This window comes from Hyla sarda, chromosome 5 (assembly GCF_029499605.1).
Source record: "Hyla sarda isolate aHylSar1 chromosome 5, aHylSar1.hap1, whole genome shotgun sequence".
Taxonomy (NCBI): Eukaryota; Metazoa; Chordata; class Amphibia; order Anura; family Hylidae; genus Hyla; species Hyla sarda.
Window position 1 is genome coordinate 357,180,062 of NC_079193.1, and position 16,383 is coordinate 357,196,444.

General features: G+C 48.1%; 1 protein-coding gene across 1 annotated transcript in view; it reads left to right on the top strand.

Annotated features, from left to right (window-relative positions):
- Positions 1–707: 707 nt before the first annotated feature.
- LOC130274397 (uncharacterized) overlaps positions 708–16,383 on the top strand; it is a 65,940-nt gene continuing 50,264 nt past the window's right edge. The window contains exon 1 of the mRNA XM_056522694.1: positions 708–759. The gene's annotated coding sequence lies outside the window, so the exon portion shown is untranslated. The remainder of the gene's footprint in view (positions 760–16,383) is intronic.

Below are 16,383 nucleotides of genomic sequence, written 5' to 3' on the forward strand. Positions count from 1 at the left end.
ATGCAAGATTGAAAAGGTTGATCTTCTTCATACATCTCTTTATACATGACTACTACACTACCCCCTTTGTCTGCTCTAGTCACCAGTATATCCTCTCAGTGTTTGAGGCTATTAAGTGCTCTCATTTCACCGGAGGGTAAATTGGGTATGGCTGAAGGGTATATTATAGACTTCACATCTCTTATAACTACTTATGTGATTGTTACCCAGTAGGGTTGCCAATGGGATTCCACCAGAGTCTCCCCTATAAAAGCCCAATGAGGAGTCTTTTCACTCTCTTTGAGCTCTGCTCTTTCTGCTAAGCTGAGGTCCAGTGCCGTCGAGTCTAGGAGTGTGTCTGGAGTCATAGGAGGCATCAAGTCCTGCAGCCACAAGTAAGCTAAACTTACAGCATTGTCAGTCACAAATCAAGTCAAGTCAGTCACCGTCATCTACTGTCTAGTCAAAGTGGCCTACACTGTCTCCAACAGTATGTTTCTTCTGTTTTTTAATCCGACTGGGTGCAATTAAATTCTTTAATGATGGGGCTTTCCAAAAGGTGAGGCCAGGTCTAGGAGGTAAGATCTCCTTTAGGTAGGGGTCAGATTTTAAAATACCCCAATATTTTATTAGGACATTTTTTATCTTTTTGTGTCCCCCTGAATAGGTTGTCACGAAATTTGTTGTGAATTTCTGGTGCTTCTTCTTATCCATTTTCTTCTTATTTGTTTTGACAGGTTGATTATTGCCATTGCTGTTATCCTGCAAGCTGGAATCAAGGTGAGTGTCCACAAGGCAATCTTCTTGTGTCAACATAGATGCTTTAGTTAGGGCATCTTTCACTAGTTGTTTAGGATAGCCTTTTTCAATGAAGCGTGTTTGTAAAATCTTCGAATGGCAGTGAAAAGTTGAATCCTTTGTGCAGTTTTTTCTGATCCTGCGGAACTGACCATATGGCATATTCTCACGCCATTTGCGATAGTGTCCACTTTGAAAAGGGATATAACTCTTCGAATCAACAGGTTTAAAATATGTGGCTGTGATGATCTTACTTTTTTTCATGAGAGATAAGGAGATCGAGAAATTTGATGGAATCTCTTGAGTATGTGGGAGTTAGGGTGATGCCCCAATCATTCTGATTGATGTCTTGGATTAAAATCTCAATTTCTTTGATGTCCCCCTGCCATAAAATGAAAAAGGTCATCTGTATAGCGCTTATAGATGATCGCACTTTTCTGGAATAATGGGTGGCACGTAATAAAAGAATCTTCAAAGCATCCCATAAAAAGGTTCGCATAGGATTGGGCCACTCTGGTCCCCATCGCCGTGCCCCTTGTTTGCTTACAAGTGACCCCATTGTATGTAAAAAAGTTGTTGTCTAAAATAAGTTGTAGACATTGTATTAAAAATTCCACTTGTGCTGCTGGAATCTGTGGGTCTTTGGCTAAAAAAGTGCGTGTGCTGTTGATGCCCAAAGAATGTTCAATGTTACTGTACAGGGCTGTTACGTCTAAAGTGACAAGTGCCATATCCTCTTCCCAGATGGTATCTTTTAAGGTGCTAATAAGTGCGTAGAATAATGTCCAAATAGTGGGAAATGTTGCAAGTGGCACTGTTGATCCCTGAAATTATAGGGCGGCCGGGGGGATGGAATTCATCTTTATGTACTTTGGGCAAGTGATAATAAAAGGGAATGGGGGGATTGGGAACAAATAAAAACTTCTTCTCTTTTTTAGTTAGAAGTTCAAAATTCAAAATTGATAAAATCTTTTTTTGGAGCAGAGGAAAGGGATCCTCGGTGACTTTTTCATAGTAATTGGTGTCACCTAGTATTTTATTTTCCATGCTTCGCCGTCGTAGTCTTCATATTGTTGGATTACTATGCCGCCCCCTTTATCCGCGGAGAGGATTACAATGTCTTCATTTTTTCTTAAACTGTTCAATGCCTGCTGTTCGTTTTTTGTCAGGCGTCCTTCGCTCAGGGTATTAGAAAACATGTTGGGGAAGCTCCTAAACTCACCTGCTACAAGCTCTTGGAATGTTTTCAGGCAATGCCCCTGACTAGCAATAGGATAGAATTTAGATTTTAATTTTATATCTGGATGTACACCAGGTAGAGGATCATCTTTTGGTATGGATTTGGCAGCAATAGTTGGTCATGCAAAATGACGCTGTAATGTAAGTCTCCTGGTGAAATTATGCAGGTCTAAGAATAGGTCGAATTTCTTCGGATTATAGTAAGGACAGTACGATAGACCTTTTTGCAGGAGTGATAATTCACCTTCTTTAAGAGTGTATTTTGAAAGATTGAACATTTTAATGGATGATATTGTCCCGTCTGGTTGTTCGCCAACTGAATTGGCAGTTGCTTGCTCTAGCTTGGAGTAGAGCACAGAGGAGATAGAAGAGGTTGGTATTAATCCATTTTGGATATTTTTTCTTTTTTTGAGGCTATGTTTGCCTCCTCTTCTACCTATTCTAGTTTTCTTTTGGTGGAATGAGGTATGAAATAATCTCGAATGGTTTTCAACGTTACTGCTGGTGTGGGGTCCGTCTCTAAAAAAATTGGAGATTCTGTGTTGGCTGTGGATATGGATGGTGACATGTAGTGTCCAACTTTGTCATCATTCCTGGATTGAGCAGAGGAAAGTGGAACCTGATCAATGGATTTGTCTAGTGATAGGGAATCAGGTGGACAATGTATTGATGCACGGGTAGTGATAATGCCCATTGGTGGGGCGAGCGGTTGTAGAAATGGGACAGAAGCTCGATCTCCAGCAGATGTATTGTCAATTACTGTAAGGAAACTGGTCAAGCTATGTGAGCTGATGCCAATGGTGTCATGTATAGTGAGTAAGGAGTTGGTGGGAGACATAACCTGATTATGGGGTGGAGATGGAGAGAGATGCAGAGATGTAGGAGTAATATTTTCTACATCAAACGTATTATGTTTTAGTTTATCTTTGAGAAGTTTGATCGAGTTTCTTATGTCCCCTAAAGGGTCAATGGCTTCTGAACATGTGGTCGGAGGTGGTCGGATGGGTGTATGGAATACTGTGCCAGCTGATTTGTCGTTTCTATCTCGTTTTAGTTTGTTGGCTTTTTTTATGATCAAATCTTTCTGAGTTCTCTTGACCCGTATAGATATTTTTGTATTTAAATCATTATACTCTGTGCAAGATGAAAAGGGATCTAATTCTGAAATTTTGTTCTCTATTTTCTGCATGAGTGTATTTTTAAGCGCCTCTCTTTTATTTTTTATATGTGTAATTAATAGATAGGAGCAGTGGCTTAACAAAGCGTCCCATTCTTGGACATAATCAGTATCATTTTGGAACGTAGGGTCCATAGTGAGTCTAAGTCCCCTAGGTGCCAAATTCTCGCTGATATACAGTTGCAGAAAATCAGCATCTATGCTGTGCCTGAGTTCTTCTAGCAATAGATTTTCCAAGTCATTATATAAAACAGTCATTTTCTCTTTTTGCTGGCTTTCAAGTGATACGGAATTCACCTGAGTAACCTTCGATGTGTGTTCGGTAAAAAAAAAACACTTTTTCTAGTACACATACAGGTGAAGTTTTTTCTATAAAACATCACATGACCTGTCAATCTTCATATATAATCTGATTAATTGCAAGTGCGGCCTACAATATGTGGGCCGCACCACTCAGAAACTACATTGTCGTTTGAATCAACACCGTAACAATATAAAAAAACTATTCATGCTCCATAGCCTTTCTCGGCACATTACTCTAGCGCATAAAGATGAAAATATCGACTCAGTAATCTCGATTATACCCATTGGATTCATTCCTCCATACCTACCTAATAGATTTGAAGCTTTATCTAAAAAAGAAATGTTTTGGATATATAATTTAAATTGTTTGCAACCACATGGCCTCAACGAGGCTACTGAATTAATTTACTAACACCAGATCATTTTTATTGGAATTTTTTCCCTATGGGGAAAAAAGCAATATATATCTATCCAAATGAGCTGTTACCCGCTGTCTCTTCCATGTGGTCTCCCATGCTTTTTGTTGCAGATCTCTGTTTGGATTGCCCTTCTGGATGGTGCATTGTGCACACAGCCACCCCTCCACACTGCAGGTATATCATTATAATGTGGTTTGTGTATTTTCATTATGTATATTATTGATTCTTTTTAATATGCATTTAATTTGTATATATTTATTATATATTTTAAATTGAGCGTCAATGTTTTATGCTGCTATTTTTGTTGTTCCGAGATTTTGTGTCAGTACATTTTCCCTGGATCCATGTATCCATGTTTTTGTACCAGCCTGGGATTTGCGGGCTTTTTCCATATATATTGAGGCTGTATAGCACTTTCTGATCATTTGACCTGACGAAGAGGGGGTCTTGCCCCTCGCATGCGTAGATCCTTTAATAAAATTCTTGGTTTATTATTTTTTTCATTTGTCCGCTCCGCATTATGCCGACTGAGGCTATACATACCTCTCTCGGCTACTGCCAGCTACCACCGAGCGAGCGGCGCGGGACAACCTCACTCATCCTGCACCGGTCTGAGACAACCTCCGACACGGGATCACCTCTGGCAGCTCCCGGCAGCTTACCCTGAAACTGGGTGACACACGCTACTAGGTGTTGTACTCTGCGTACAACACCACCAGGTGAGCACTGTTTCACTTACTTCACAGCACCGATTCCTATTGGAATAACGGCACAGGCTGCGCCTCTCGTCTGTCTCTCCCTCCCCTCTTTTTCATTTCATGTGCAGATCGATAGATATGAGATAGATATGAGATAGATAGATAGATAGATAGATAAGAGATGGATAGATATGAGATAGATAGATGAGAGAGATAGATATGAGATAGATAGATAGATAAGAGATAGATAGATATGAGATAGATAGATAGATATGAGATAGATATGCGATAGATATAGATAATATAGATAGAAAGGTGTCCGCATGTGCATGCGCATTTACATGAAGCAAAAATAACCGTGAATCTATCGAATGTTATAGGGAGGCACTCCGGACTACACAACCAGACTGCTGTTACCTAGGGAGACGCTCCGGACTACACAACCAGACTGCTGTTATAGGGAGGCGCTCCGGACTACACAACCAGACTACTGTTATAGGGAGGTGCTCCGGCCTACACAACCAGACTACTGTTATAGGGAGGTGCTCCGGACTACACAACCAGACTGCTGTTATAGGGAGACGCTCCGGACTACACAACCAGAATTCTGTTATAGGGAGGCGCTCCGGACTACACAACCAGAATTCTGTTATAGGGAGGTGCTCCGGACTACACAACCAGACTGCTGTTATAGGAAGGCGCTCCGGACTACACAACCAGAATTCTGTTATAGGGAGGTGCTCCGGACTACACACCAGACTGCTGTCATAGGGGGGTGCTCCGGACTACACAACCAGACTGCTGTCATAGGGGGGTGCTCCGAACAACACAACCAGACTGCTATTATAGGGAGGTGCTCCGGACTATACAACCAGACTGCTGTTATAGGGGGGTGCTCCGAACAACACAACCAGACTGCTATTATAGGGAGGTGCTCCGAACTATACAACCAGACTGCTATTATAGGGAGGTGCTCCGGACTACACAACAAGACTGTTATAGGGGGGTGCTCCGGACTACACAACCAGACTACTGTTATAGGCAGACGCTCTGGACTACACAACCAGACTGCTGTTATAGGGGGCACTCCGGACTACACAACCAGACTGCTGTTATAGGGAGGTGCTCCGGACTACACAACCAGACTGTTATAGGGGGGTGCTCCGGACTACACAACCAGACTGCTGTTATAGGGGGCGCTCCGGACTACACAACCAGACTACTGTTATAGGCAGACGCTCTGGACTACACAACCAGACTGCTGTTATAGGGGGCACTCCGGACTACACAACCAGACTGCTGTTATAGGGAGGCGCTCCGGACTACACAACCAGAATTCTGTTATAGGGAGGTGCTCCGGACTACACAACCAGACTGCTGTTATAGGGAGACGCTCCGGACTACACAACCAGAATTCTGTTATAGGGAGGCGCTCCGGACTACACAACCAGACTACTGTTATAGGGAGGCGCTCCGGACTGCACAACCAGAATTCTGTTATAGGGAGGCACTCCGGACTACACAACCAGACTGCTGTTATAGGGAGGCGCTCCGGACTACACAACCAGAATTCTGTTATAGGGAGGTGCTCCGGACTACACAACCAGACTGCTGTTATAGGGAGGTGCTCCGGACTACACAACCAGACTGCTATTATAGGGAGGTGCTCCGGACTACACACCAGACTGCTGTCATAGGGGGGTGCTCCGGACTACACAACCAGACTGCTGTCATAGGGGGGTGCTCCGAACAACACAACCAGACTGCTATTATAGGGAGGTGCTCCGGACTATACAACCAGACTGCTGTTATAGGGGGGTGCTCCGAACAACACAACCAGACTGCTATTATAGGGAGGTGCTCCGGACTATACAACCAGACTGCTATTATAGGGAGGTGCTCCGGACTACACAACAAGACTGTTATAGGGGGGTGCTCCGGACTACACAACCAGACTACTGTTATAGGCAGACGCTCTGGACTACACAAGCAGACTGCTGTTATAGGGGGCACTCCGGACTACACAACCAGACTGCTGTTATAGGGGGGTGCTCCGGACTACACAACCAGACTACTGTTATAGGCAGACGCTCCGGACTACACAACCAGACTACTGTTATAGGGAGACGCTCCGGACTACACAACCAGACTACTGTTATAGGGAGACGCTCTGGACTACACAACCAGACTACTGTTATAGGGAGACGCTCCGGACTACACAACCAGACTACTGTTACAGGGAGACGCTCCGGACTACACAACCAGACTACTGTTATAGGGAGGTGCTCCGGACTACACAACCAGACTACTGTTATAGGGAGACGCTCCGGACTACACAACCAGAATTCTGTTATAGGGAGGCGCTCCGGACTACACAACCAGACTGCTGTTATAGGGAGGCGCTCCGGACTACACAACCAGAATTCTGTTATAGGGAGGTGCTCCGGACTACACAACCAGACTGCTGTTATAGGGAGGTGCTCCGGACTACACAACCAGACTGCTGTTATAGGAAGGCGCTCCGGACTACACAACCAGAATTCTGTTATAGGGAGGTGCTCCGGACTACACAACCAGACTGCTGTTATAGGGAGGTGCTTCGGACTACACAACCAGAATTCTGTTACAGGGAGGTGCTCCGGACTACACAACCAGACTGCTGTTATAGGGAGGTGCTCCGGACTACACAACCAGACTGCTGTTATAGGAAGGCGCTCCGGACTACACAACCAGAATTCTGTTATAGGGAGGTGCTCCGGACTACACAACCAGACTGCTGTTATAGGGGGGTGCTCCGGACTACACACCAGACTGCTGTCATAGGGGGGTGCTCCGAACAACACAACCAGACTGCTATTATAGGGAGGTGCTCCGGACTATACAACCAGACTGCTATTATAGGGAGGTGCTCCGGACTATACAACCAGACTGCTGTTATAGGGGGGTGCTCCGGACTACACAACCAGACTACTGTTATAGGCAGACGCTCTGGACTACACAACCAGACTGCTGTTATAGGGGGCACTCCGGACTACACAACCAGACTGCTGTTATAGGGAGGCGCTCCGGACTACACAACCAGAATTCTGTTATAGGGAGGCGCTCCGGACTACACAACCAGACTACTGTTATAGGGAGGCGCTCCGGACTACACAACCAGAATTCTGTTATAGGGAGGCACTCCGGACTACACAACCAGACTGCTGTTATAGGGAGGCGCTCCGGACTACACAACCAGAATTCTGTTATAGGGAGGTGCTCCGGACTACACAACCAGACTGCTGTTATAGGGAGGTGCTCCGGACTACACAACCAGACTGCTGTTATAGGAAGGCGCTCCGGACTACACAACCAGAATTCTGTTATAGGGAGGTGCTCCGGACTACACAACCAGACTGCTGTTATAGGGGGGTGCTCCGGACTACACAACCAGACTGCTGTCATAGGGGGGTGCTCCGAACAACACAACCAGACTGCTATTATAGGGAGGTGCTCCGGACTATACAACCAGACTGCTGTTATAGGGGGGTGCTCCGAACAACACAACCAGACTGCTATTATAGGGAGGTGCTCCGGACTATACAACCAGACTGCTATTATAGGGAGGTGCTCCGGACTACACAACAAGACTGTTATAGGGGGGTGCTCCGGACTACACAACCAGACTACTGTTATAGGCAGACGCTCTGGACTACACAACCAGACTGCTGTTATAGGGGGCACTCCGGACTACACAACCAGACTGCTGTTATAGGGAGGCGCTCCGGACTACACAACCAGAATTCTGTTATAGGGAGGTGCTCCGGACTACACAACCAGAATTCTGTTATAGGGAGGTGCTCCGGACTACACAACCAGACTGCTGTTATAGGGAGGTGCTCCGGACTACACAACCAGACTGCTGTTATAGGAAGGCGCTCCGGACTACACAACCAGAATTCTGTTATAGGGAGGTGCTCCGGACTACACAACCAGACTGCTGTTATAGGGGGGTGCTCCGGACTACACAACCAGACTGCTGTCATAGGGGGGTGCTCCGAACAACACAACCAGACTGCTATTATAGGGAGGTGCTCCGGACTATACAACCAGACTGCTGTTATAGGGGGGTGCTCCGAACAACACAACCAGACTGCTATTATAGGGAGGTGCTCCGGACTATACAACCAGACTGCTATTATAGGGAGGTGCTCCGGACTACACAACAAGACTGTTATAGGGGGGTGCTCCGGACTACACAACCAGACTACTGTTATAGGCAGACGCTCTGGACTACACAACCAGACTGCTGTTATAGGGGGCACTCCGGACTACACAACCAGACTGCTGTTATAGGCAGACGCTCCGGACTACACAACCAGACTGCTGTTATAGGGAGACGCTCCGGACTACACAACCAGACTGCTGTTATAGGGAGACGCTCCGGACTACACAACCAGACTGCTGTTACAGGGAGACGCTCCGGACTACACAACCAAACTGCTGTTATAGGGAGACGCTCCGGACTACACAACCAGACTGCTGTTATAGGGAGACGCTCCGGACTACACAACCAAACTGCTGTTATAGGGGGGTGCTCCGGACTACACAACCAGACTACTGTTATAGGGAGACGCTCCGGACTACACAACCAGACTGCTGTTATAGGGGGCGCTCCGGACTACACAACCAGACTGCTGTTATAGGGGGGTGCTCCGGACTACACAACCAGACTACTGTTATAGGCAGACGCTCCGGACTACACAACCAGACTGCTGTTATAGGGGGCGCTCCGGACTACACAACCAGACTGCTGTTATAGGGGGGTGCTCCGGACTACACAACCAGACTACTGTTATAGGCAGACGCTCCGGACTACACAACCAGACTGCTGTTATAGGGAGGCGCTCCGGACTACACAACCAGACTACTGTTATAGGGAGGCGCTCCGGACTGCACAACCAGAATTCTGTTATAGGGAGGCACTCCGGACTACACAACCAGACTGCTGTTATAGGGAGGCGCTCCGGACTACACAACCAGAATTCTGTTATAGGGAGGTGCTCCGGACTACACAACCAGACTGCTGTTATAGGGAGGTGCTCCGGACTACACAACCAGACTGCTGTTATAGGAAGGCGCTCCGGACTACACAACCAGAATTCTGTTATAGGGAGGTGCTCCGGACTACACAACCAGACTGCTGTTATAGGGGGGGTGCTCCGGACTACACACCAGACTGCTGTCATAGGGGGGTGCTCCGGACTACACAACCAGACTGCTGTCATAGGGGGGTGCTCCGAACAACACAACCAGACTGCTATTATAGGGAGGTGCTCCGGACTATACAACCAGACTGCTGTTATAGGGGGGTGCTCCGAACAACACAACCAGACTGCTATTATAGGGAGGTGCTCCGGACTATACAACCAGACTGCTATTATAGGGAGGTGCTCCGGACTACACAACCAGACTGCTGTTATAGGCAGACGCTCTGGACTACACAAGCAGACTGCTGTTATAGGGGGCACTCCGGACTACACAACCAGACTGCTGTTATAGGGGGGTGCTCCGGACTACACAACCAGACTACTGTTATAGGCAGACGCTCTGGACTACACAAGCAGACTGCTGTTATAGGGGGCACTCCGGACTACACAACCAGACTGCTGTTATAGGGGGGTGCTCCGGACTACACAACCAGACTACTGTTATAGGCAGACGCTCCGGACTACACAACCAGACTACTGTTATAGGGAGACGCTCCGGACTACACAACCAGACTACTGTTATAGGGAGGTGCTCCGGACTACACAACCAGACTACTGTTATAGGGAGACGCTCCGGACTACACAACCAGAATTCTGTTATAGGGAGACGCTCCGGACTACACAACCAGACTACTGTTATAGGGAGGTGCTCCGGACTACACAACCAGACTACTGTTATAGGGAGACGCTCCGGACTACACAACCAGACTACTGTTATAGGGAGGTGCTCCGGACTACACAACCAGACTACTGTTATAGGGAGACGCTCCGGACTACACAACCAGAATTCTGTTATAGGGAGGCGCTCCGGACTACACAACCAGACTGCTGTTATAGGGAGGCGCTCCGGACTACACAACCAGAATTCTGTTATAGGGAGGTGCTCCGGACTACACAACCAGACTGCTGTTATAGGGAGGTGCTCCGGACTACACAACCAGACTGCTGTTATAGGAAGGCGCTCCGGACTACACAACCAGAATTCTGTTATAGGGAGGTGCTCCGGACTACACAACCAGACTGCTGTTATAGGGGGGTGCTCCGGACTACACACCAGACTGCTGTCATAGGGGGGTGCTCCGAACAACACAACCAGACTGCTATTATAGGGAGGTGCTCCGGACTATACAACCAGACTGCTATTATAGGGAGGTGCTCCGGACTATACAACCAGACTGCTGTTATAGGGGGGTGCTCCGGACTACACAACCAGACTACTGTTATAGGCAGACGCTCTGGACTACACAACCAGACTGCTGTTATAGGGGGCACTCCGGACTACACAACCAGACTGCTGTTATAGGGAGGCGCTCCGGACTACACAACCAGAATTCTGTTATAGGGAGGCGCTCCGGACTACACAACCAGACTACTGTTATAGGGAGGCGCTCCGGACTACACAACCAGAATTCTGTTATAGGGAGGCACTCCGGACTACACAACCAGACTGCTGTTATAGGGAGGCGCTCCGGACTACACAACCAGAATTCTGTTATAGGGAGGTGCTCCGGACTACACAACCAGACTGCTGTTATAGGGAGGTGCTCCGGACTACACAACCAGACTGCTGTTATAGGAAGGCGCTCCGGACTACACAACCAGAATTCTGTTATAGGGAGGTGCTCCGGACTACACAACCAGACTGCTGTTATAGGGGGGTGCTCCGGACTACACAACCAGACTGCTGTCATAGGGGGGTGCTCCGAACAACACAACCAGACTGCTATTATAGGGAGGTGCTCCGGACTATACAACCAGACTGCTGTTATAGGGGGGTGCTCCGAACAACACAACCAGACTGCTATTATAGGGAGGTGCTCCGGACTATACAACCAGACTGCTATTATAGGGAGGTGCTCCGGACTACACAACAAGACTGTTATAGGGGGGTGCTCCGGACTACACAACCAGACTACTGTTATAGGCAGACGCTCTGGACTACACAACCAGACTGCTGTTATAGGGGGCACTCCGGACTACACAACCAGACTGCTGTTATAGGGAGGCGCTCCGGACTACACAACCAGAATTCTGTTATAGGGAGGTGCTCCGGACTACACAACCAGAATTCTGTTATAGGGAGGTGCTCCGGACTACACAACCAGACTGCTGTTATAGGGAGGTGCTCCGGACTACACAACCAGACTGCTGTTATAGGAAGGCGCTCCGGACTACACAACCAGAATTCTGTTATAGGGAGGTGCTCCGGACTACACAACCAGACTGCTGTTATAGGGGGGTGCTCCGGACTACACAACCAGACTGCTGTCATAGGGGGGTGCTCCGAACAACACAACCAGACTGCTATTATAGGGAGGTGCTCCGGACTATACAACCAGACTGCTGTTATAGGGGGGTGCTCCGAACAACACAACCAGACTGCTATTATAGGGAGGTGCTCCGGACTATACAACCAGACTGCTATTATAGGGAGGTGCTCCGGACTACACAACAAGACTGTTATAGGGGGGTGCTCCGGACTACACAACCAGACTACTGTTATAGGCAGACGCTCTGGACTACACAACCAGACTGCTGTTATAGGGGGCACTCCGGACTACACAACCAGACTGCTGTTATAGGCAGACGCTCCGGACTACACAACCAGACTGCTGTTATAGGGAGACGCTCCGGACTACACAACCAGACTGCTGTTATAGGGAGACGCTCCGGACTACACAACCAGACTGCTGTTACAGGGAGACGCTCCGGACTACACAACCAAACTGCTGTTATAGGGAGACGCTCCGGACTACACAACCAGACTGCTGTTATAGGGGGCGCTCCGGACTACACAACCAGACTGCTGTTATAGGGGGGTGCTCCGGACTACACAACCAGACTACTGTTATAGGGAGACGCTCCGGACTACACAACCAGACTGCTGTTATAGGGGGCGCTCCGGACTACACAACCAGACTGCTGTTATAGGGGGGTGCTCCGGACTACACAACCAGACTACTGTTATAGGCAGACGCTCCGGACTACACAACCAGACTACTGTTATAGGCAGACGCTCCGGACTACACAACCAGACTACTGTTATAGGCAGACGCTCCGGACTACACAACCAGACTGCTGTTATAGGGGGCACTCCGGACTACACAACCAGACTGCTGTTATAGGGGGCGCTCCGGACTACACAACCAGACTGCTGTTATAGGGGGCGCTCCGGACTACACATCCAGACTGCTGTTATAGGGGGCACTCCGGACTACACAACCAGACTGCTGTTATAGGGGGCGCTCCGGACTACACAACCAGACTGCTGTTATAGGGGGCACTCCGGACTACACAACCAGACTGCTGTTATAGGCAGACGCTCCGGACTACACAACCAGACTGCTGTTATAGGGGGCACTCCGGACTACACAACCAGACTGCTGTTATAGGCAGACGCTCCGGACTACACAACCAGACTGCTGTTATAGGGGGCACTCCGGACTACACATCCAGACTGCTGTTATAGGGGGTGCTCCGGACTACACAACCAGACTGCTGTTATAGGGGGCGCTCCGGACTACACATCCAGACTGCTGTTATAGGGGGCACTCCGGACTACACATCCAGACTGCTGTTATAGGGAAGCGCTGTGGTCGACTAAGATTTTAGGTCCGGCGGAAAACCGCATACGGGGCAAAAATGAGCCGATCGGAGTCAGCGTTTCACTCCGGTCAGCTCATTGAAATGAATTACATACTGGACCGCATACGGGAGCGCGAGGTTTCAGCTGCCCCTGCCGTATGCGGTCCCGTATGAGACAAAACGTGATGTGAACCCAGCCTTACGTCTGGTTTATTTACAAAAATCCAAACCAATTCAGAAAAAAGCAAACCCTGAAGCAGCTTTTCCGCTCTCTGCAGGGGTCCTGGCAATGTTTTTGGTTTCAGCACTTGGCTGTACATACCTGTTTAGGTTTTGGGGGGTTGGCAGGATTATGAGAAGTGTACGGTACGTTGCTACGATTTCAGAACTCCTCCATGTTGTAGTGAAAGAACATCTGCTGCCTTCCCCACCTCCATATGTCTGCAGGGAAGGAGCCAGCGTTTCTGAAGTCTTAACAATTTTTGGCAGGGTAACCTGGGAACGAGAACGTTGGTGGTGGGTCTGGGAAATAAGACGTGCGCTTTATCATGTGCGGTTGCCATAGCGACAGCCCCCCCTGTGATCTACGCCCTACATCGCAGTATTGGTTGTTACACCTTGGCCTGCACTCAGCGGAGAATGACATTTGTTGTCATAACATGATACTACGCTTGTGTTACAGGGCTTAAAACTTGGCACCGACCTTGTAAAAAATATAATAACAATACAAAGGAAGTAAGACACAAGCCAGCACAACAAGACGAGTTTGTTTTCTTGGCACCGTGGCCTCGCCGTAATTGCCTCAAACAATTACAAAATGAATTGCGCGCGGCCAGATAGATGATTCCAACATGGTCTCCAAATAGGAGAAGTGTTACCGTAATGTTTTCGCAGGGGAGCGCCATTTACCGATCTATATGATTGCAAAATATGAAGTAGTCAAAGGAACCTTTCGCCTGCAAGAATCCAAACAGCTTGGCATAGTGCATAGCAGAGCTGAGTTTGTCATTAAGTGTTACTGTGGTAGCCTGGGGTTGTAGGGTATATGGGGGTGTAGCTGTGCGGTTACTAAAGGGTGTTTGCTTAACCCTTTCTATTCGTGACGCCAGGGTGAGGGCTATTCTCTGCAATGCTTGTCCTACCACCACCTGTCCCAAGAGCGATAGGGAGATAAGAAATAATTGATTGTCCACAACCAAAGAGTTTGCTGAAAACTGTCGGAACTTTTACTGAAGATTTTATGCAGGCTTTATAACAGGAACAGTCTCTGTACAAGCAAAGTCTCTTAGATATTGACAGTGGTTGGGACCTTGAGCGTTTTAGAGTCCGGAGACTGATATGCGCTGTTCCACTGGATTTAGGGGATCTAGTTTCGGTCCAGTAGTCACGCTAGCTTTAGCGGGGATTTAGTTTAGGACTCAGGCTGATTCAGGCTGAGGCCAGCAGGATTCAGGCCTAGGGTTGTCTTTGCAAGTTACGCAGATCTCGACTCTCCGATGATCCGGAACCCAAGAGAGCGATCATTGGCTGCAGCTCCCTTATATGGGCAGGGGCTGGCCTTAAGCTGATTGGTCCAAAACATCTGTCAATTATCTGTACAAAGGGTCATGGGTAAACATGTGACCCAAGGACCTCCAAAGGTCCTCCAACATACCATGGAGGAATCAACATGAATCACATGACCGAAGGTCCCGTGACCGCATCAAGGTAATTAACATTTATATACATTTTATACATATAACACATCAAATTGAAAGGTAAAGAGGTGACTGGGGACTTACTCAGCAGGCGGACCCCATCCCTTACTAGGAACTCTGACTTTGGGGACCCCCACACAAGGTACAGTATACGATACGGTATCGGGACACCACATTACGCTTATGTAGCAGCTTTACCTGCAGTTCTACACATCTTACAAAGTGACCAACTCAGCACAGCTACATCTGCATACACACTAAGGGTCTATTCACACGGCAGAATTTCCAAGTGGAATTCTGCTCAGAAATTCTGTTGCAGCAGAGTCTCATTGTTGTTAATGGGATTCTGCTATACCGTGTACATGGGGAAATGTAGATTCCAGTTGGAATCAGTGCAGTGCCAACTAATAGCGTTTGTCATGGAAATGTTGTGGCCAGACATTGTGATGGGCAGTGCATGGTCTCCTCCTGAATACTTTCCAAAGATAATGATAATAGGTCATGCATGGCTTGGACAGTCATAGGGATACATTGTGCCCATCTGAAAAAAACACCACAGTTAGGACAACCTAAAGGCGGCATTGTGCCAGCTGTGAGCTAAAAAGTCATTTGAGCCAAACTGGTTGCCATAGCAACAATGCCTAATGGTTCCAGACAATTACATGTGGTTGTCAGGCAGCTGAGGGTCTCACTGTATTTCTATAAGACATGAGTGTCACGATGCCGGCTGGCAGGAGGTGGATCCTCTGTGCCAGAGAGGGATTGGCGTGGACCGTGCTAGTGGACCGGTTCTAAGTCACTACTGGTGTTCACCAGAGCCCGCCGCAAAGCGGGATGGTCTTGCTGCGGCGGTAGTGACCAGGTCGTATCCACTAGCAACGGCTCAACCTCTCTGACTGCTGAAGATAGGCGCGGTACAAGGGAGTAGACAAAAGCAAGGTCGGACGTAGCAGAAGGTCGGGGCAGGCAGCAAGAATCGTAGTCAAAAAGGCAATAGCAGGAGGTCAAGTGCACAGTATGGACAAACACAGTAACGCTTTCACTAGGCTCTAAGGCAACAAGATCCGGCAGGGGAGTGCAGGGGCAGTGATCAGATATAGTCTGGGAGCAGGTGGAAGCCAATTAAGCTAATTGGGCCAGGCACCAATCATTGGTGCACTGGCCCTTTAAGTCTCAGGGAGCTGGCGCGCGCGCGCCCTAGAGAGCGGAGCCGCGCGCGCCAGCACATGACAGCAGGGG